Genomic DNA, 18,573 nt, shown 5'->3' on the forward strand with positions numbered 1-18,573 from the left:
TTAGACTCGGGGTACATGTTAGGGTGTTAGGTGCAGACGTAGGAAGTGTTTCCCCATAGGAAACAATGGGGCTGCGTTAGGAGCTGAACGCTGCTTTTTTGCAGGTGTTAGGTTTTTTTTCAGCTCAAACAGCCCCATTGTTTCCTATGGGAGAATCGTGCACGAGCACGTTTTTGAGGCCGGCCGCGTCCGTAAGCAACTCTGGTATCGAGAGTTGCATTTGCGGTAAAAATGCTCTACGCTCCTTTTTTGGAGCCTAACGCAGCATTTGTTTGAACTCTCGATACCAGAGTTAAATTTATGGTGCGGCCAGAAAAAAACCCGCGGAGCGTTAACAGCCCTTTTACCGCCGAACTCTAAATCTAGGCCTAATTTTAATAAAGTTCACATAAATATATCCATAAAACCCCCAATACCCCTTGTTTATCAGCCCCTAAGCCCCTCTTTCTCTTAACAAATAAAGCCGCTATATAAGTGTTAATAGCTAGGTGAGAATTGTGTTAATAGTGATCATGTGGCATAAATAAATGTCCATTTATTTGCATAGAAGCTCAGAGGAGGTCCTATGTGCATATCAAAGTTACATAGCTATACCTTATTTTTATTAACATAATCCCTTCTTTTTACTATAGAGTTTAGGGGGGAAATCACACACATTATTGTTTATAACCTTGTTTGTTAAAATTGTATTTAAAAAATGCATGCACACTTTTTGATGCAGGTTTCTTACATGTCATGATATATATAAAATATATATATTTGAGACTGCTGGGTATCCTAAAAATTTAAATAAAATAAAAAGATATGTGTGGGTATTTTGATTAAATATGTTCTACGTTAGGACCTAAATATAAGCAGCATCTAAAAATTGCAGCACAGCACAGGGGTGGAAATGGCTCATCAGTTAAATTGTTAATCTTTTGACTGGTTCCAACTTTTCATATACATTTGTCAAACCTTATTTTATTGGATAGAAGTCTGCTTGATGCTTCTTTACTCATCCAATATTTACTGGTGTATATGTGCAATTTATAGGAAAAAGCTGAAATTGAGATTACTGTTCTGACATAAAATCATAGGCTGAATAGCACTAAATCTTACAATAGTGTGGTCATTTACTTTTAGTTGTTGGTTTAAAAGAATATATTTAACCAGCCCTATCTCTTTCTCTAATACACCTCAAACCCTGAAAATATTGCCTCTGATTTGTTCCACAATAATCATTTATAATCACTGCATTTTGTACATATAATTCTACAAACATATGATTCTACAGGCAACAGAGCAACTATACCACCACACCTGAATGCTGAAAAACAAAAACACACACTAAAACATATGAATATATAAAAAAAAAAGCTTTCTAAACAAATTTGTATTACTAATTACTCTTGTCTGCAGCAATAGTGGCTTTTTCAACTTATTTAATGGACAGAAGATAATCAAAATGAAACTTTCATGGTTCAGAAGGAGCATGCGCTTTTAAGGGACTTAGCACTGGTATACTTTGTGAAAGCATTTATAGATAGGCTCAGGAGCAAGAATGCACTACTTGGAGCTAGCGAGTGAGTAGTGACTACACACATATGCCTCTTGTCATTGGCTTAAGTAATGTGTTTAGTTACAATGACATAGAGAGATGCAGGTACAGGAGGAAAAACAATAATGTGAGTAGTAACCTTGTTACTGTAGGTGTACTCAGCAGTTTCACGTCCCTTTAACTGTGTCACTTTGTTTTGAGCAGTTGGTTTGATATATTATATCATATGAAAAAGCCATGATCTGTTAATATGAAGGTCTCTATATAGACCTTCATATATTACACATTTAAATGTCCGCAAACAAAACATTTTTATAACTTACAGAATTTGTGATTTACCCTCCTCAATGTGTTTATGGAGAAACAGTGAATTTGTCCTCAGGCATCCTTTGCTGCTTTGTAATGTTATCTAGAATTTCCCCCTGGTCAGGGATAAGGCAGCAGTTTCCTACTGTATACACCTATGCTGCTTTGTAATGCTATCTTATATTTCCCCCTGGTCAGGGATAAGGCAGCAGTTTCCTACTGTATACACCTATGCTGCTTTGTAATGTTATCTAATATTTCCCCTTGGTCAGGGATAGGGCAGCAGTTTCCTACTCTATACACCTATGCTGCTTTGTAATGTTATCTAGTATTTCCCCCTGGTCAGGGATAAGGCAGCAGTTTCCTACTGTATACACCTATGCTGCTTTGTAATGTTATCCAGTATTTCCCCCTCGTCAGGGATAGGGCAGCAGTTTCCTACTGTATACACCTATGCTGCTTTGTAATGTTATCTAGTATTTCCCCCTGGTCAGGGATAGGGCAGCAGTTTCCTACTGTATACACCTATGCTGCTTTGTAATGTTATCTAGTATTTCCCCCTGGTCAGGGATATGGCAGAATGCTGCTTTGTAATGTTATCTAGTATTTCCCCCTCGTCAGGGATATGGCAGAATGCTGCTTTGTAATGTTATCTAGTATTTCCCCTTGGTCAGGGATATGGCAGCAGTTTCCTACTGTATACACCTATGTTGCTTTATAATGTTATCTAGTATTTCACCCTGGTCAGGGATATGGCAGAAGTTTCCTACTGTATACACCTATGCTGCTTTATAATGTTATGTTATCCAGTATTTCCCCTTGGTCAGGGATATGGCAGCAGTTTCCTACTGTATACACCTATGCTGCTTTATAATGTTATCCAGTATTTCCCCCTGGTCAGGGATATGGCAGCAGTTCCTTACTGTATACAACTATGCTGCTTTATAATGTTATCTAGTATTTCCCCTTGGTCAGTGATATGGCAGCAGTTTCCTACTGTATACACCTATGCTGCTTTATAATGTTATGTTATCCAGTATTTCCCCTTGGTCAGTGATATGGCAGCAGTTTCCTACTGTATACACCTATGCTGCTTTATAATGTTATCCAGTATTTCCCCCTGGTCAGGGATATGGCAGCAGTTCCTTACTGTATACACCTATGCTGCTTTATAATGTTATCTAGTATTTCCCCCTGGTCAGGGATAGGGCAGCAGTTTCCTACTGTATACACCTATGCTGCTTTGTAATGTTATCTAGTATTTCACCCTGGTCAGGGATATGGCAGAAGTTTCCTACTGTATACACCTATGCTGCTTTATAATGTTATCCAGTATTTCCCCCTCGTCAGGGATAGGGCAGCAGTTTCCTACTGTATACACCTATGCTGTTTTGTAATGTTATCTAGCATTTCCCCTTGGTCAGGGATAGGGCAGCAGTTTCCTACTGTATACACCTATGCTGCTTTGTAATGTTATCTAGTATTTCCCCCTGGTCAGGGATAGGGCAGCAGTTTCCTACTGTATACACCTATGCTGCTTTGTAATGTTATCTAGTATTTCTCCCTGGTCAGGGATAGGGCAGCAGTTTCCTACTGTATACACCTATGCTGCTTTGTAATATTATCCAGTATTCTCCCCTGGTCAGGGATATGGCAGCAGTTTTCTACTGTATACACCTCTTTTGTGACTCTATCCTTGTGAAACTACAAACGTCTGCTTCAGGCCACTGGTAGTTTTGGATTCTATTTCTTCTTGGCATTTACTGCTTGGCAGACTGAGTGCTTCAAAGCTGAAAAATACATTTCTGGATGGAAGCACAAGTCAGCTTCTTTTCCTCTACTACTTTCCAAAGCTCTGTGCATTAGTTTATTCTCTTATTATATCCATATCCCTAATACTTCACCACAACTGAGAATAGCAAGATATAGGAAGACATTAAACAAAAAGTAAACAATATTAGCAGGACATGAACTTATGGTTTGTTTTTCCATAAAATATGACTTAAACATTTTACTAGGCCCTCAATACCTATCTACGTTCGTCCATAAAATGTATTATTTTATTTAGTATTGTAGGTATCAATAGCTCTAAATCCTATACACAGCCTACTTGTTTTCACCTGCTACAGTTGCTGTTCTAAATTGGTGTCCAATGAACGGAATTTTCCAGGTAATGTCAGGGAATGGTCACAGAATGTAAGATCTGAGGGTTACAGAACTTCTAGAGCCATAAAAGCAGAAGACATTTAGAGAAGCATTTGAGATTATTCTTTGTATTTCTGTATATAACACCAGGGTTTCTATAAATAATGAGTGACTGACTCCCCAATACTCTTGCTTTTAACACTTACACTACGAGCTAGTAAACACCTTGTAATTACAATACATTTATATTGTCTGGCTATAGAGTAGCATCAGCTAAACATTTTAAAAACAAATTAGATTTGCCACAATTATTTTCCAATAGATAAATTCCTCTCACCATTTGCCTCAATTGAAATTATTATTATTATCAGTTATTTATAGAGCGCCAACAGATTCCGCAGCGCTATAAACAAATGCGGATTGCAACAAAACAATTATAGGGATCAAATTGGTAGAGGGCCCTGCCAAGAGTTGCACAGTTGTAGTCAGCTCTTAAGAAGGTGATCTACAAACAGCTGGACTCTTAGGCTTACATGCTAAGGGGGTTCAGGGGATAGTAATGGAGGAGAGGAACTGGTATAAAGAAAGGTTAGCATAGGTTGTATGCATCCCTGAACAGTAGAGTCTTTAGGGAGCACTTGAAGCTTTTAAAACTAGAAGAGAATCTTGTGGAGCGAGGCAGAGGGTTCCACAAGATGGGAGCCAGTCTGGAGAAATCCTGTAAACGGGAGTGTGATGAGGTGACAAGAGAGGAGGAGAGTAGGAGGTCGTGAGCAGAGCGAAGTGGATGGGAGGGAGAGTATCTGGAGACAAGGTCTGAGATATAGGTCTGAGATATAGGGGGGAGCAGTGCAGTTGAGGGCTTTGTATGTCAGAGTGAGAATTTTGTGTTTGCTCCTAGAGGCAAGAGGAAGCCAGTGAAGGGATTGGCAGAGATGTGCAGCAGATGAAGAGCAACGTGTAAGGAAGATGAGTCTGGCAGAGGCATTCATTATGGATTGTAAAGGAGCTAGGCGGTAGGTGGGGAGACCAGAGAGGACAGAGTTGCAGTAATCGAGGCGGGAAAGAATGAGAGATTGGATTAAAATCTTAGTTGTGTCTTGTGTAAGGAAGTGTCTAATTTTAGAGATGTTTTTAAGGTGGAAGCGGCAGGCTTTAGCCAATGACTGAATGTGAGGAGTGAAAGAAAGATTTGAGTCAAATGTGACCCCGAGACATCGGGCATGCGGGGTAGGGGTAATGATTGAGTTGTCGACAGTTATAGAGAGATTGAGGTGTAGAGTTTAGAAGAAGGGGGGAAAATAAGGAGCTCAGTTTTGGAGAGATTTAGCTTGAGGTAGTGAGAGGACATCCAGTTAGAGATGTGAGAAAGACAATTAGTGACACTGGTTAGCAAGGAAGGAGATAGGTCTGGTGCAGAGAAGTAGATATGGGTGTCATCGGCATACAAATGATATTGTAAACCGTGGGACTTTATTAGGGAACCAGTGATGACGTGTAGATTGAGAAGAGAAGGGGACCGAGGACAGAGCCTTGTGGTACTCCGACAGAAAGTGGTGACGGGGCAGAGGAGGCCCCAGAGAAGGCTACACTAAAGGTATGGTTTGACAGGTAGGAAGAGAGCCACGAGAGGGCTATGTCACAGATGCTGAAGGATTGGAGGGTTTGGAGCAAAAGAGGGTGGTCAACAGTGTCAAAGGCTGTGGACAGATCAAGGAGGATAAGCATAGAGAAGTGGCCTTTTGATTTTGCTCTAAGTAGGTCGTTGGTAACCTTAACAATTGCTGTCTCTGTGGAGTGATGGGGACAAAATCCAGATTGCAATGGGTCAAGGAGGGAGTTTATTGTAAGGAAATGGGATAAGCGTGCATAAGCTAGTTTTTTGAGAAGCTTTGATGCAAGAGGGAAATAGGGCAGTAGTTGGATGGGGAGGTAGGATCAAGGGAAGGTTTTTTGAGGATAGGTGTGACCAGTGCATGTTTCAGCGATGAGGAAAATATACCGGTGCTGAGGGAGAGGTTGAAAGTATGTGTGAGTATAGGGGTAAGAGTGGCAGAGAGGGAGGGGAGTAGCTGTGGGGGGATAGGGTCAAGGGGACAGGTAGTAAGGTGAGAGCGCAGTATAAGTGCCGAAACTTCTTCCTCAGTAACAGGGGAGAATGAGCTAAGTTTAAGGTTATGTGGATTGTGGTTGATTGAGAGCATTTGAGGGGGTGAGAGAAGGGAATTATGTTGAGACCTGATTTCATTTCTGATAGAGTCGATTTTGTTATTGAAGTGGTTGGCAAAGTCTTGAGCTGACAGAGAAGTTGTATTAGGAGGTGGGGGAGGGCAGAGAAGAGTATTGAAAATGGAAAACAAACGTTTTGGGTTTGAAGAAAGATTAGAGATAAGAGTAGAGAAGTGGTGTTGCTTATGGAAATTAAGGGTAGAGTAGCAGGAGTTCAAGATAAATTTGTAATGTTGAAAATCAGCTGAACTCCTAGATTTTCTCCAGTGCCGCTCAGCAGTACGGGAACATCTGCGTAGGTATCGTGAAATGCCGAGTTTATTGGTCCTTTTAGCTAAGAAATTAAAGTTGTGTTCATTCTTTTTAGGTGAAAAGAGAACATTTGAAGTAGCAAAACTTCTGAATATTTCCTTCTCTGACTGCAGTGTAAGACTATGAGATTCAGCAGTCAAAGGCTAACAGACCCTACAAAGTATGAAATGACCATAGGGACTATTATGCTCTTGAAGTCAGTTGCATTAATTGCTGCTGCTGTTACTATGGCATTAAATGGCATCCCCTGCAGCAAACCCTTGGATTTGTAGTGCTAAATGTTCATGTAGTTTGTGCTCAATTCCCCATAAAAGCGCCGCAGAGAAACACATTCCTGGTTCCTTTTTTTCATTGAATACAAGACAACAAACCACATATTTAGAGAGAAAGTCTATTGCCATCAGAGCTTTGTGTAACAGTGGGATATAAAAGTAAATAGCCTTTCTAGAAGAACATTTATGGTGCTAGGAGACATAAGGGTTTTCTCCTAAAAGTTGTACTGTTCCACAGCTGGGACATATATTATAATGGTACAGTACAGCAATGCTCTAATGACAGGGAATAAACATTCTTTTGGTCCTTTAAAATAAACATGAATGTCAAAATTAAACTTTTATGACTTAGATGTGGGGGTAGATTTACCAAGCAGCGGATGCTGCTATCTACGCTCAAAGTTTTCGACTCGCCAGAAACTTAAGTTAAGAAGCAGCGCTGCTCCTTAATCATCCCAGCGCTACGGAATTTGGCGGCACTATACAAATAAATTATAATAATCCCGATCCGATCAGGATGATTGACACCCCCTGCTAGCAGCCGATTGGCCGCGAATGTGCATGCTATCTGCATTTAGCGATGTCGGGCGGATGTGATTTGCGACAGCGAATCATGTCCGCCTGGCAATTGATAAATTGACCCCAAAATACAACCTTTAAAAAAACTTTCCAATTTACCTCTGTTGTAAAAATGTACTTCTTTTTCTTGGTCTCCTTTGTTAAAATATCTCTTTTCCATGATAGCATACATAGGTGTAGGCTCAGGATCACGTACATCTCTCGAACACTGTATGTATATATCACAGAAGTGTTAAGCAATGTTATAAATGTGGTACTCAAGCCACTTGCATGCACACCAACCACCTACAGTATGCTCTCATCTGAATCATAAAAAATATCATTTTGGCTTCCATATGTCTTTATTATTATTTTTTTAAATCAAATGTTAACTTACACCAGTCATCAAAATGATTGTTAGAACAAATATAATTTGAATGTCAAAACACTTTTACCCAGTCCTAGTCCTATCACACGTTCATTTTTATATATACAGGTGGCCCTCGGTTTACAACGGTTCAATTTACACCGTTTCAGAATAACAACCTTTTTTTCCAGTCATGTGACTGCTATTGAAAAGCATTGAAAAGCAGTGCATTTATTAAAATAGCCAGTAGGTGGAACTGTTCGCTTGTGTTGCAGCAAAGCCAAGCAAGCGAAAATTAATCAGTTTAACCAGACCTGAGCAATCGAGCATATTTTAAAGGGACAAGATCTTCCTGTCTATAAATCAGTCCATATTGGAATGCATAGAAAGAACTGTTCGCAGAAAAATGCAAGTGAAGTCTGTGTTGTGTGATTATTTTATTAGGTTTATAATGCTGTTTAACAAATGTTTTTGTTCATTTAACTTAGTTTAATTATATATTCTGTGTTGTGTGATTATTTTTTTAGGTTTATAATGCTGTTTAGCATTTAAAGTCTTCATTTCAAAGCTTTAAAAATAATGTATTAGGTGTTACTTATGACAATTTTGAGAGGGGCCTGGAACTTAACTCCCTCACTTCCCATTGACTTACATTATAAACGGGGTTTCAATTTACAACGGTTTCGATTTACAACCATTCCTTCTGGAACCTAACCCCGGCGTAAACTGAGGGCTACCTGTATATTACCTGTATGTGTGTGTATATATATATATATATATATATATATATATATATATATATATATATATATATATATATATATTTATTAACATTGCTTCTAATAATTATAAATCTTGTAATCAAATTTCTTTATGTTCAATAAATTGAGATGTTCCTTTCTGTGTTTCCATTGCATTTGCTTTTGCTGAAGAAGTTGACACATAATATTAGAGATAGGAACTCATGAAAGCTTCACCTGTAATACAAACAGAATTGACTACAGGTTTCTGTAGCACACACACAGTCATGAATGAATTTATGTTGTTCAGAGCAGTTGACAAATTGATGTTAGTTTCATTTATAGTGATTGGAAAACCAGCGTCATCTCCCAGGCTAAATTTGCCTCTGTGCCTATGGGAGCTATGAAAGGATGTGTGTATTATCCACCCCTCAATTCATCAGTCTTTCATTTGCATCAATGAGCCTTTTTACACACAGCTTCATTGGATCATTTCAGTCAGTACTGACTGGGTATGGCATATTTTGAAACTGTTTAATTCCAGGTCTTTTAAAATGCTTTTTACTTCAATTTTGTTCATTAGTTGTCTTCACTTATTTCCATCCACTCTTAGGCTACAGTGCAAGTGGGCTTTATGTCGTCATAAGGTTCATACACAGTGTTTACTGGAAAATCTCTATATATTTTTCTCCGGAATGCCTACGTCTACATCCGATGACTTCATTCTGTTGATACGAACAGCATGAAACACAAAGAAAGTCATTCATCAAAGTCTCCAGAGCAGAACTTGACCAAAACGCTGTAATATTTTCAAACAGAATTATATTTAAAAATTAAAAAAAGCAAAAATAGATGAGAATGGTGAACACACTAGTTTGTGCTTTTAAACTGGTAAAGGGAAACTATTATGTAGGGACATGTGTCTCCGCAGAGGTGATAAATCAAGGTATATAGTTAAAGGAATAAATGGACATTAAACTCAATATTTAATCCACTCATAAAATGTTTAATTCAAGAAAAAAAACTTGCAATACACATACTCATTTACTCTTTCTCCTGCTGCAAAATAGCTCTGAAAAGTGTTGTTTCACTTCCTTCCAGAGAGTCTGCAGTGCCTCCATCATACTTAAAGGGACAGTCTAGTCCAAAACAAACTTTCTTGATTCAGATAGGGCATTTCATTTTAAACAATTTTCCAGTGTATTTCTATCACCAATTTTGCTTTGTTCTCTTGGTATTCTTAGTTGAAAGCTAAACCTAGGAGGTTCATATGCTAATTTCTAAGCCCTTGAAGGCTGCCTCTTATCTCAGGGCATTTTGACAGTTTTAAACCACTAGAGGCTGTTAGTTCATGGGTTTCATATGGATAACACTGTGCTCATGAACGTGGAGTTTCTAGGAGCCAGCACTGATTGGCTAAAATGCAAGTCTGTCAAAAAACTCAAATAAGGGGACAGTCTGCAGAGGCTTAGATACAAGATAATCACAGTGGTAAAAGGTGTATTAATATAACTGTGTTGGTTATGCAAAACTAGGGAATGGGTAATAAAGGGATCTATCTTTTAAAAAAATATATTCTGGTGTAGACTGTCCCTTTAAGTATGATAAAATTTACCTGATCGCTCAATATTCTTCACAGTGGTTGGCAAGATCAGAGCACAAGCTTTTTTACGTCTCCCTTTTTGGCCAAAGCAAAGGAGACCAGGATTCTATCAGGGTGTATCCCTGAACTACTTTTGAGTTCCATAAACTTAGAAATTTGCACCTGCCCTGTTAAATGATTTAAACCATTTATTTTCCAATGCAGTGATAAATTGCTGATATATACTTTGAGTCTGAGCTATACTATGAGCTTTACACTAGACATAATGTTATTGGAAATAATAAAGGAGGCAGAGAGAAATAGTCACAAGGAATGTAGTAAATTAAAGTACAGTGAAGACCAGTGATTATTATTTGCTTACAAATTCTATGTGTGTTTTGGATTAGATGGTAGACACAATACTCCTTTTGTATCTGTATTTCATTTGGCTTTTTCTGACTCATTTCTGTGAAGCAGACATTTTCTTTAGAAATGATGCCATGTACCCCAATACTGCAGGTACCTCAGGCAGTCAGTAAATTCTGATTTTAGTGAAAACTGGTTTATGGAAAAGGCAGGTGTTATGCAAACAGCTTCTTGCTCATGTTTAAATAAGGATTTTTTTCTTTTTAGAAATCGCACTTTTAATGCCAACTAGGAATAAATTATTGCTGTTGATTGTGTTCTTTGCATTCCAGTGCAACCTATGTAAAAAAAAAAAATCAAACTCAGTAAGTGTGAATGTAAAATAAAACCAAATGACTGATTAACTAGCTGTGTGCCCTGAAGTTGTATATACTAAATATGTCGGCTTGTTTCTGCCGAAGGGCCAAGTAATGCAAGTATTGACAGAGATGTCGTAAACATCTCATGCCTTTTTACTCCGTTACATATATGGTCAATAAATCAAACAGTTACTCAGTACTTTTTTGTTTCAGAAATTTATTAAAGGAACATTCTTATTTAAAAATAAAATGTTCCATTTTCTTAGACTGTTTGATTGTTAAACAAATTCCTTTTTTTTATTTTGTGTTTAACTCCCTCAAAGGAATTAACCATATAATCAATTACACTTGCAACACCCCCATTCTGGTCCAGATGAGGATACATCTAGTCACTGAGTGTACACGTGTATGCCTGCATAGGGCTGCCAGCTGTCTTCTACAAAAATACTAGACAATCTATAGGTGACTGGGCACAATGGTCTGTGGGGTCACTTAAGCCCCTCCCACCAAAACTCTAACTTAGACCCCACTCTTAATCCTACCGTGTATATATTTCACAAAAAAAACAGTCATTTCCCACCTAGGCTGCCAGTAACCTAAAATCAATAATAGGACCTATATGGTTGCCAGTAACAATTGTAAACAGTAGAGATTTGACCCACTTGACTTCCTCTCGCTTCTTTCTGCTCAATATATGTAATGCATTAAGGGTTAGGAGGCCTTTTACATTTAACTAACACACAAAGACGTACAAAAACTGGATATTTAAGATTTTAGTATTTCTGTGAAGATCTTACTGAACAGTCTGCTAAAATACTGAACTGTCCTGTTGAATAACCTTTATTAACACGCACACATATATACACAGACCCGGATATAAATTAGACTCACAGAGCGAGACTGAGAATTAGCAAACTAGAGAGGTGCACTTTATGTTGCACATGAGAAAAGCATTTCTGTGGAGTGCAGATGTTCAGAGGAAATACACAAGAGGGTATATGAGCCTTAGCTTGGACATTTGTAAGACTTGCTTGTATATAGAAATATACTCATGCATGCAGCCATATATTTCAACCCCTGTAAAAAGGATGCTGTCACCTTTCAATAAATAAGCAGAGATGTATTTTGGTTTAATCCGACTAGGTTGCCTCGACAACAGAATTTAGGGCCGATAAACAAATTATATAATAAAATGCCTTATTACTCTATGCTCTCCAAATGTCTTATGCAATACAAATCTGTGATCTCTAGTTGTCTAGTGTGGGTGCATGACCCCTTTAAGTGTTCCTGACCGCTGGTTGTGAGAAACATATGACGTAAATATAAGCTAAAGTTTGTTCGCAGTGAGGAGGTTTTGTGGACAACCATTTTTTTTCAGTGCCTAGGGCAGCACACAAAAATACACCATTGTGTACAAGCTTTAATTGTTTTAATTTATTTTCTGTTTTTCGTATGGATCGATTTGCACATTGGTATAAAGATATCCCTGGTCATTTTAGTTTACTGACAGGCTGTTGAGAAATGTGTGCTTGGGGCATGGAATATTTAGTTTTCAGATACAGCTTTAGCTGCTGGGCTTTAAAAAAATGAGCTCAGCAATTTGTCAGTCTACTGAGGCCTTCAGCCCCTGCTTACTCATAAAAATACCACATGCTAAACTTGTTCTATTTGAAGCTAACATTTCTAAAGAGACATATAAATATATCATTAGTCCTGACTTGACAAATTGGCTTCTATATAGATTTCTATGTCTGGTTCTTTCTGAATGTTCTACATATGTATATTTTCAGACAATCTTATCCAGCTCCTAAATGTATATAACTGTCTCCTCAATAATCTTTTTACCTCCTAAATCTAAAACAAATATGTTAACCCTTATATAACAAACACTGCCTTTACAAGAATACATACCTGATTTTCACATCTTGTTCTTGTTAATTAGGAAATTCATTTTTTTTTTAACTTTATGCATTGGTTCAAAGGCAAAGAGATGCCAAAAAATAGCCCAAAGGCAGAAGTAAAAGCTGCCACTCCTTTGTAACACCCATCATAATTAGCACTTAATTATATCAAAAAATGTTTTTACCTCACATAACAAATATCTGTAAGGGTGTTCACATACTTGTTCTGAACTGTTACGATATGTTTTGCTCTTAATTGAAAAATTGCACTATATTATATTGCACCCTTGAATGAAAAACTACTGCTGAGCAAACATTGGTCTTAAAGGGACAGTAAACACCTTGCGATTTTAAAATGTTTAGTTATGCATAATGAAACAGCTTTGCAATATACTTTCACTATTTTATTTTGCCCCCTTTCCATGAATTTTTAGTCTGAAAATTTAGGATTTTCTAATTTTCAGAACTTGAAATGCAACCTGTTGACTTTTCAAGGTTAACGCTGCCACATATATTTTTCTAATTGGCTTTAATTGATAACAACTGCAAAACAATTAACTTTATACAAGCTTTATGACCGGGGGTAGCCTAGATTTCCTCTTCCAAATAAGAAAATAGTGAGTGTAGATTGGCTATTGAGTCAGTAAAAATATGTAGATTTGTTTTTAGACTTGTCTGATATGTTACTCTGTAGCAACACAACAGAAATGCTCCCTTTCTACAAGGTGTTTCCTGTTTCTTTAAAGCTTATATAAGGCTTGTAGAATAACCACCATTTGCTGGTGTGCATATTGTAATATGCCCCCAGCTAATTCCTAATGTGGGGGACAGGGGAGGAGGGGGCCCCGACCACTGGTTTAGTAAGGGGCCCCAACATTGCTAGTGGTGGCCCTGGTTGTCATGCAGGGTGTAACTGCAGCCAGTGCCTTAACATAAAGTGCTGGCCTGGCACTGCAGACAGTCTATACTATGTACTCACTCAATCAAGTGTTAGTGACATGAAATGAGCTATTCAGTCCCCCCTGTCTCCCCATTCCATGTTGTGCTCGCCCTGCCCTCCCGCGGTGCCAGACGCCAATAACTATCTGAAGGGCTGGCTGTTTGCTGAGGCGCATCATCGTTGCACATGAAAAAGAGGGAAAGCCGAAACTTTCTTCATGCCTAAGTCCTCCTGATTCTGGCTCACTGGCTGACCCTCAGAGTTGTGTGCTGCCTGCTGGCTAGTGGAGTAGACATGTGAGTTGGACTGACCTGTGTCTATGTGACTGGGGGAAGGGAGCTTGGAGCCGGAGTAGAGCTGTGAAGCCAAAAAGCAAGAAGACATAATAGAGTTATATGTAAGAGCACTCAGGGGACGCCGGCGGCGATCTGGGTTCGGATATATATATTCTTCTCTTGTACAGTTGATAGGTATAAAATTACATGCTCTAACACAGTAGTTCCCAAAATGTATCGGTTCACGGCACTCCAAATGTTTCAAGATTGTTTCAAGGCACCCCAAGTCAAACCATAGTTTTATAATCTATATTACATACCTGACAGTTGCAGTGTGCAGTTGGTGGCTTGGCGCGATTAGTATTAAACGCAAATGACCTTTTATGAGGCTAGCAGAGCATTGTTTGGTATTGACAAATGCTGAGAAAAAGTAACTTGTTGTTTTAATTTTTACCTTTCTGGTAAAGAAATCACAAGATTTACCAACCATATTTGTATGATCGATGATTTTGGCTCCAGAATACATGATTTTAAGTAAGCTAAAATGCCATTTAGAAACCAAACACACTACACACCGTGGTCTTTCTTCACCATTGACATTTGTTGATGTAAAGCCAAAATCAATATAATTGTTATCATATTTACGACATTTCCGCTTCTTCACACACCCACCACTAGTTTGTGGTGTATCCTCTTCATTTTCAGTCCTAGTGTGCTTATTAAATAAAAATGTGTCCATTTTTAAGCGTATACTAACTATGTACTCGCAGATCAAGTCATATATTCATGTGACAACATTGTGCATCGTACACATCTCGCATCTGGGTGAGTACATTCGGGTCTATTCTTGAAACAATACGGTCTGATCAGTGGTCTTGTCAGTGGCGCATCATTTATGAGAACTTTTACGGTTGCAAAAGAGGAATATTTCGAGGCACACCTGTAGACCAGTCATGGCGCACCAGGGTTCCCCGGCGCACAGTTTGGGAACCACTGCCCTAACAAATAAGAGCCCTTTAATGTTTTCCCTATAATGGCCCGTTTCCTTATGTTTTGTTGCATTTTACCATGTGCAGCTTCTGTATACAAGAATTCATTCTCTTATAATCGTTTACATTACTTAGTTTACTTTTTTCCCAGATAAAATGTTACTGAATAAAACCTTTCTGTAACGGTATGAAGAACATGTGGGCCCTGAAGCAATACTTCATAAAATGTTACAGAGAAAAAGCCACATTCAGAATGGAACACAGTACAGTATGGAAGTGTTCTTTCTGTTCATTGCTTTGGAATGCATCACTCTAGGGAAAACTCTTTGCAATTGAACTACGTCACCCCTGAACAAGCAAATCATTGTATAGTGATGATGTCATATGTACCACTGCATAAATCTCATTATAGAACTCATGGAAAATCAGCTAATGCTCCCTGGAAAACAGGACATTTTAAATAAAGTTATTATATCCTTACAGTATACAATTTACCTACTTTTCAGTTGGTGCTATAGCAATGAAAATGTAAAAATACTTCACTACATAATTAAATCATATTTTTTTTTTACAAGTTCTCTTTAAATACTGTAACACAAACCTGAAAAATCTTTAAATAATCTCTGTTTTTGAAGTGTCAGGCTTCAGAAAACGTTTCCACATAAAACGAGAACTTTTTGGTTGCATGGCTGTTAAGGGTTTGGAGTAATAATAAATAAAAAAATCACAATACTGTGGTTAACACAGAAAATGGTATAAACTAAAAATATCAATGAAATAATAGCCATGTAAGCATAACTGGAAAATATCCCTGCTTATTTAAATAAAGAGAGAAATCACCTTTTGACATTATCTTATTCATGAAAAGTTACCGAATGTTGATAATTATGTAAAGTATCCCAAAAAATTGAGTACACCCCTCACATTTTTGTAAATATTTGATTATATCTTTTCATGTGACAACACTGAAGAAATGACACTTTGCTACAATGTAAAGTCTTGAGTGTACAGCGTGTATAACAGTGTAAATTTGCTGTCCTCTCAAAATAACTATTAACCATTAATGCCTAAACCGTTGGCAACAAAAGTGAGTACACCCCTAAGTGGAAATGTCCAAATTGCGCCTGATTAGCCATTTTCTCTCCCCGGTGTCATGTGACTCGTTAGTGTTACAAGGTCTCAGGTGTGAATGGGGAGCAGGTGTGTTAAATTTGGTGTTATCGCGCTCTCACTCTCTCATATTGGTCACTGGAAGTTTAACATGGCACATCAAGGCAAAGAACTCTCTGAGCATCGGAAAAAAAGAATTGTTGCTCTACATAAAGATGGCCTAGGCTATAAGAAGATTGCCAAGACCCTGAAACTGAGCTGCAGCATGGTGGGCAAGACCATACAGCGGTTTCACAGGTCAGGGTCCACTCAGAACAGGCCTCGCCATGGTCGACCAAAGAAGTTAAGTGCACGTGCTCAGCGTCATATCCAGAGGTTGTCTTTGGGAAATAGACGTATGAGTGCTGCCAGCATTGCTGCAGAGGTTGAAGGGATGGGGGGTCAGCCTGTCAGTGTTCAGACCATATGCCACACACTGCATCAAATTGGTCTGCATAGCTGTCGTCCCAGAAGGAAGCCTTTTCTAAAGATGATGCACAAGAAATCCCGCAAACAGTTTGCTGAAAACAAGCAGACTAAGGACATGGATTACTTAAACCATGTCCTGTGGTCCGATGAGACCAAGATAAACTTATTTAGTTCAGATGGTGTCAAGCGTGTGTGGCGGCAACCAGGTGAGTACAAAGACAAGTGTGTCTTGCCCACAGTCAAGCATGGTGGTGGGAGTGTCATGATCTGGGCCTGCATGAGTGCTGCCGGCACTGGGGAGCTACAGTTCATCGAGGGAACCATGAATGCCAACTTGTACTGTGACATACTGAAGCAGAGCATGATCCCCTCCCTTCAGAGACTGGGCCGCAGGGCAGTATTCCAACATAACGACCCCAAACACACCTCCAAGACGACCACTACCTTGCTAAAGAAGCTGTGGGTAAAGGTGATGGACTGGCCAAGCATGTCTCTAGACCTAAACCCTATTGAGCATCTGTGGGGAATTCTTAAACGGAAGGTGGAGGAGCGCAAGGTCTCTAACATCCACCAGCTCTGTGATGTCGTCATGGAGGAGTGGAAGAGGACTCCAGTGGCAACCTGTGAAGCTCTGGTGAACTCCATGCCCATGAGGGTTAAGACAGTACTGGAAAATAATGGTGGCCACACAAAATATTGACACTTTGGCCCCAACTTGGACATTTCCATTTAGGGGTGTACTCACTTTTGTTGCCAACGGTTTAGACATTAATGGCTGTGTGTTAAGTTATTTTGAGGGGAGAGCAAATTTTCGCTGTTATACAGGCTGTACATTCATTACTTTACATTGTAGCAAAGTGTCATTTCTTCAGTGTTGTCACATGAAAGTATATAATAAAATATTTACAAAAATGTGAGGGGTGTACTAACTTTTGTGGGATACTGTATGTGCGTTTTTTACTTTATAAGAATAAGTGAACAAGCAATTTGTTTTTTCTTGTTTGATAACAATGTGTTATTTTATCCTGTGAGCTTCTTAAAAATTAATTTTCCATAAGTAGAATAATATAAGAATAACCATTTCATAAACCTTTTTATACCACCTTTTTCACAATTCATTCCTGGCACACACCGACACCATAATCTCTTCCACTAAATTAGGGAGATACCATCTTTAGCCTCATTTTCACCAGTAAAGAAACCATACACTACAACCTCATGCTTGTAAACTGAGACTCAAGGCATCTGTAACCTGAGACTGAAGGCAGCGTCGATTACCCACCATAGTAAACTCCCATTTTTACCCACTAACTGCCAACGAACCCCACACTATTTTGGCTTACATGGGCTTAAATACCCCTTCCCCTGATACAGGGTTAAATAATTGTGGGAGGGGCAGAGATGACAGGTTAATTTTTATTGCATTGATATCTCATCTTTTCATTTTAATTATCCAAAACCATAACATAAAATATCATCAATTAAATTAATACAATAGGACAAGGGACCTGCTTTGAGGATCTTAAAATCTATAGTGTTCTTTTTTGTAGCCTGTCTGTTGCCCTCTTAGACATTCCCTGTGGTCTTAGACATGTACGTAACAAAATAAATCCCCCTCAGTTCCTTTTCCTGTATTTCTCAACATACCATTTTGCTATGTACCTAGTAAATAATGGAAGGCCTGGATGTCTAACTCTGTTCCCCCAGGGCTTTAGTAGACAATTTGTTTTATTTTTCAACTTTGGCAGCGATGGCTTAATCAACTTATGTCATTAATCTTTCCCCATTATAAGTTATACCAAACAATTGTGTGAAAGCTAACCAGTTCCTTCTTGTCTTTAATAGCTTCCACAAGTATAATTTTCATTGGAAAAATAAATTGAGCATTCATCAGACCGCTGTTATTCTACATACCCCAAACCTTAGTTCAGCTTATGATAGTTTTTACCAAACAACTAATAGAATAGTCTTTGGCATTGATATGTATGTACTGATTAAAGAGACATAGGGGCATATTTATCAAGCTCCGTATGGAGCTTGATGCCCCGTGTTTCTGGCGAGCCTGCAGGCTCGCCAGAAACAGCAGTTATGAAGCAGCGGTCACAAAAACCACT

General features: G+C 38.6%; 1 protein-coding gene across 2 annotated transcripts in view; it reads left to right on the plus strand.

Annotated features, from left to right (window-relative positions):
• The window catches only part of P3H2 (prolyl 3-hydroxylase 2), a 268,946-nt gene that overhangs the window by 135,441 nt on the left and 114,932 nt on the right, over positions 1 to 18,573 (plus strand). The window lies entirely within an intron of this gene.

This window comes from Bombina bombina, chromosome 4 (assembly GCF_027579735.1).
Source record: "Bombina bombina isolate aBomBom1 chromosome 4, aBomBom1.pri, whole genome shotgun sequence".
In the NCBI taxonomy this organism is placed as follows: domain Eukaryota; kingdom Metazoa; phylum Chordata; class Amphibia; order Anura; family Bombinatoridae; genus Bombina; species Bombina bombina.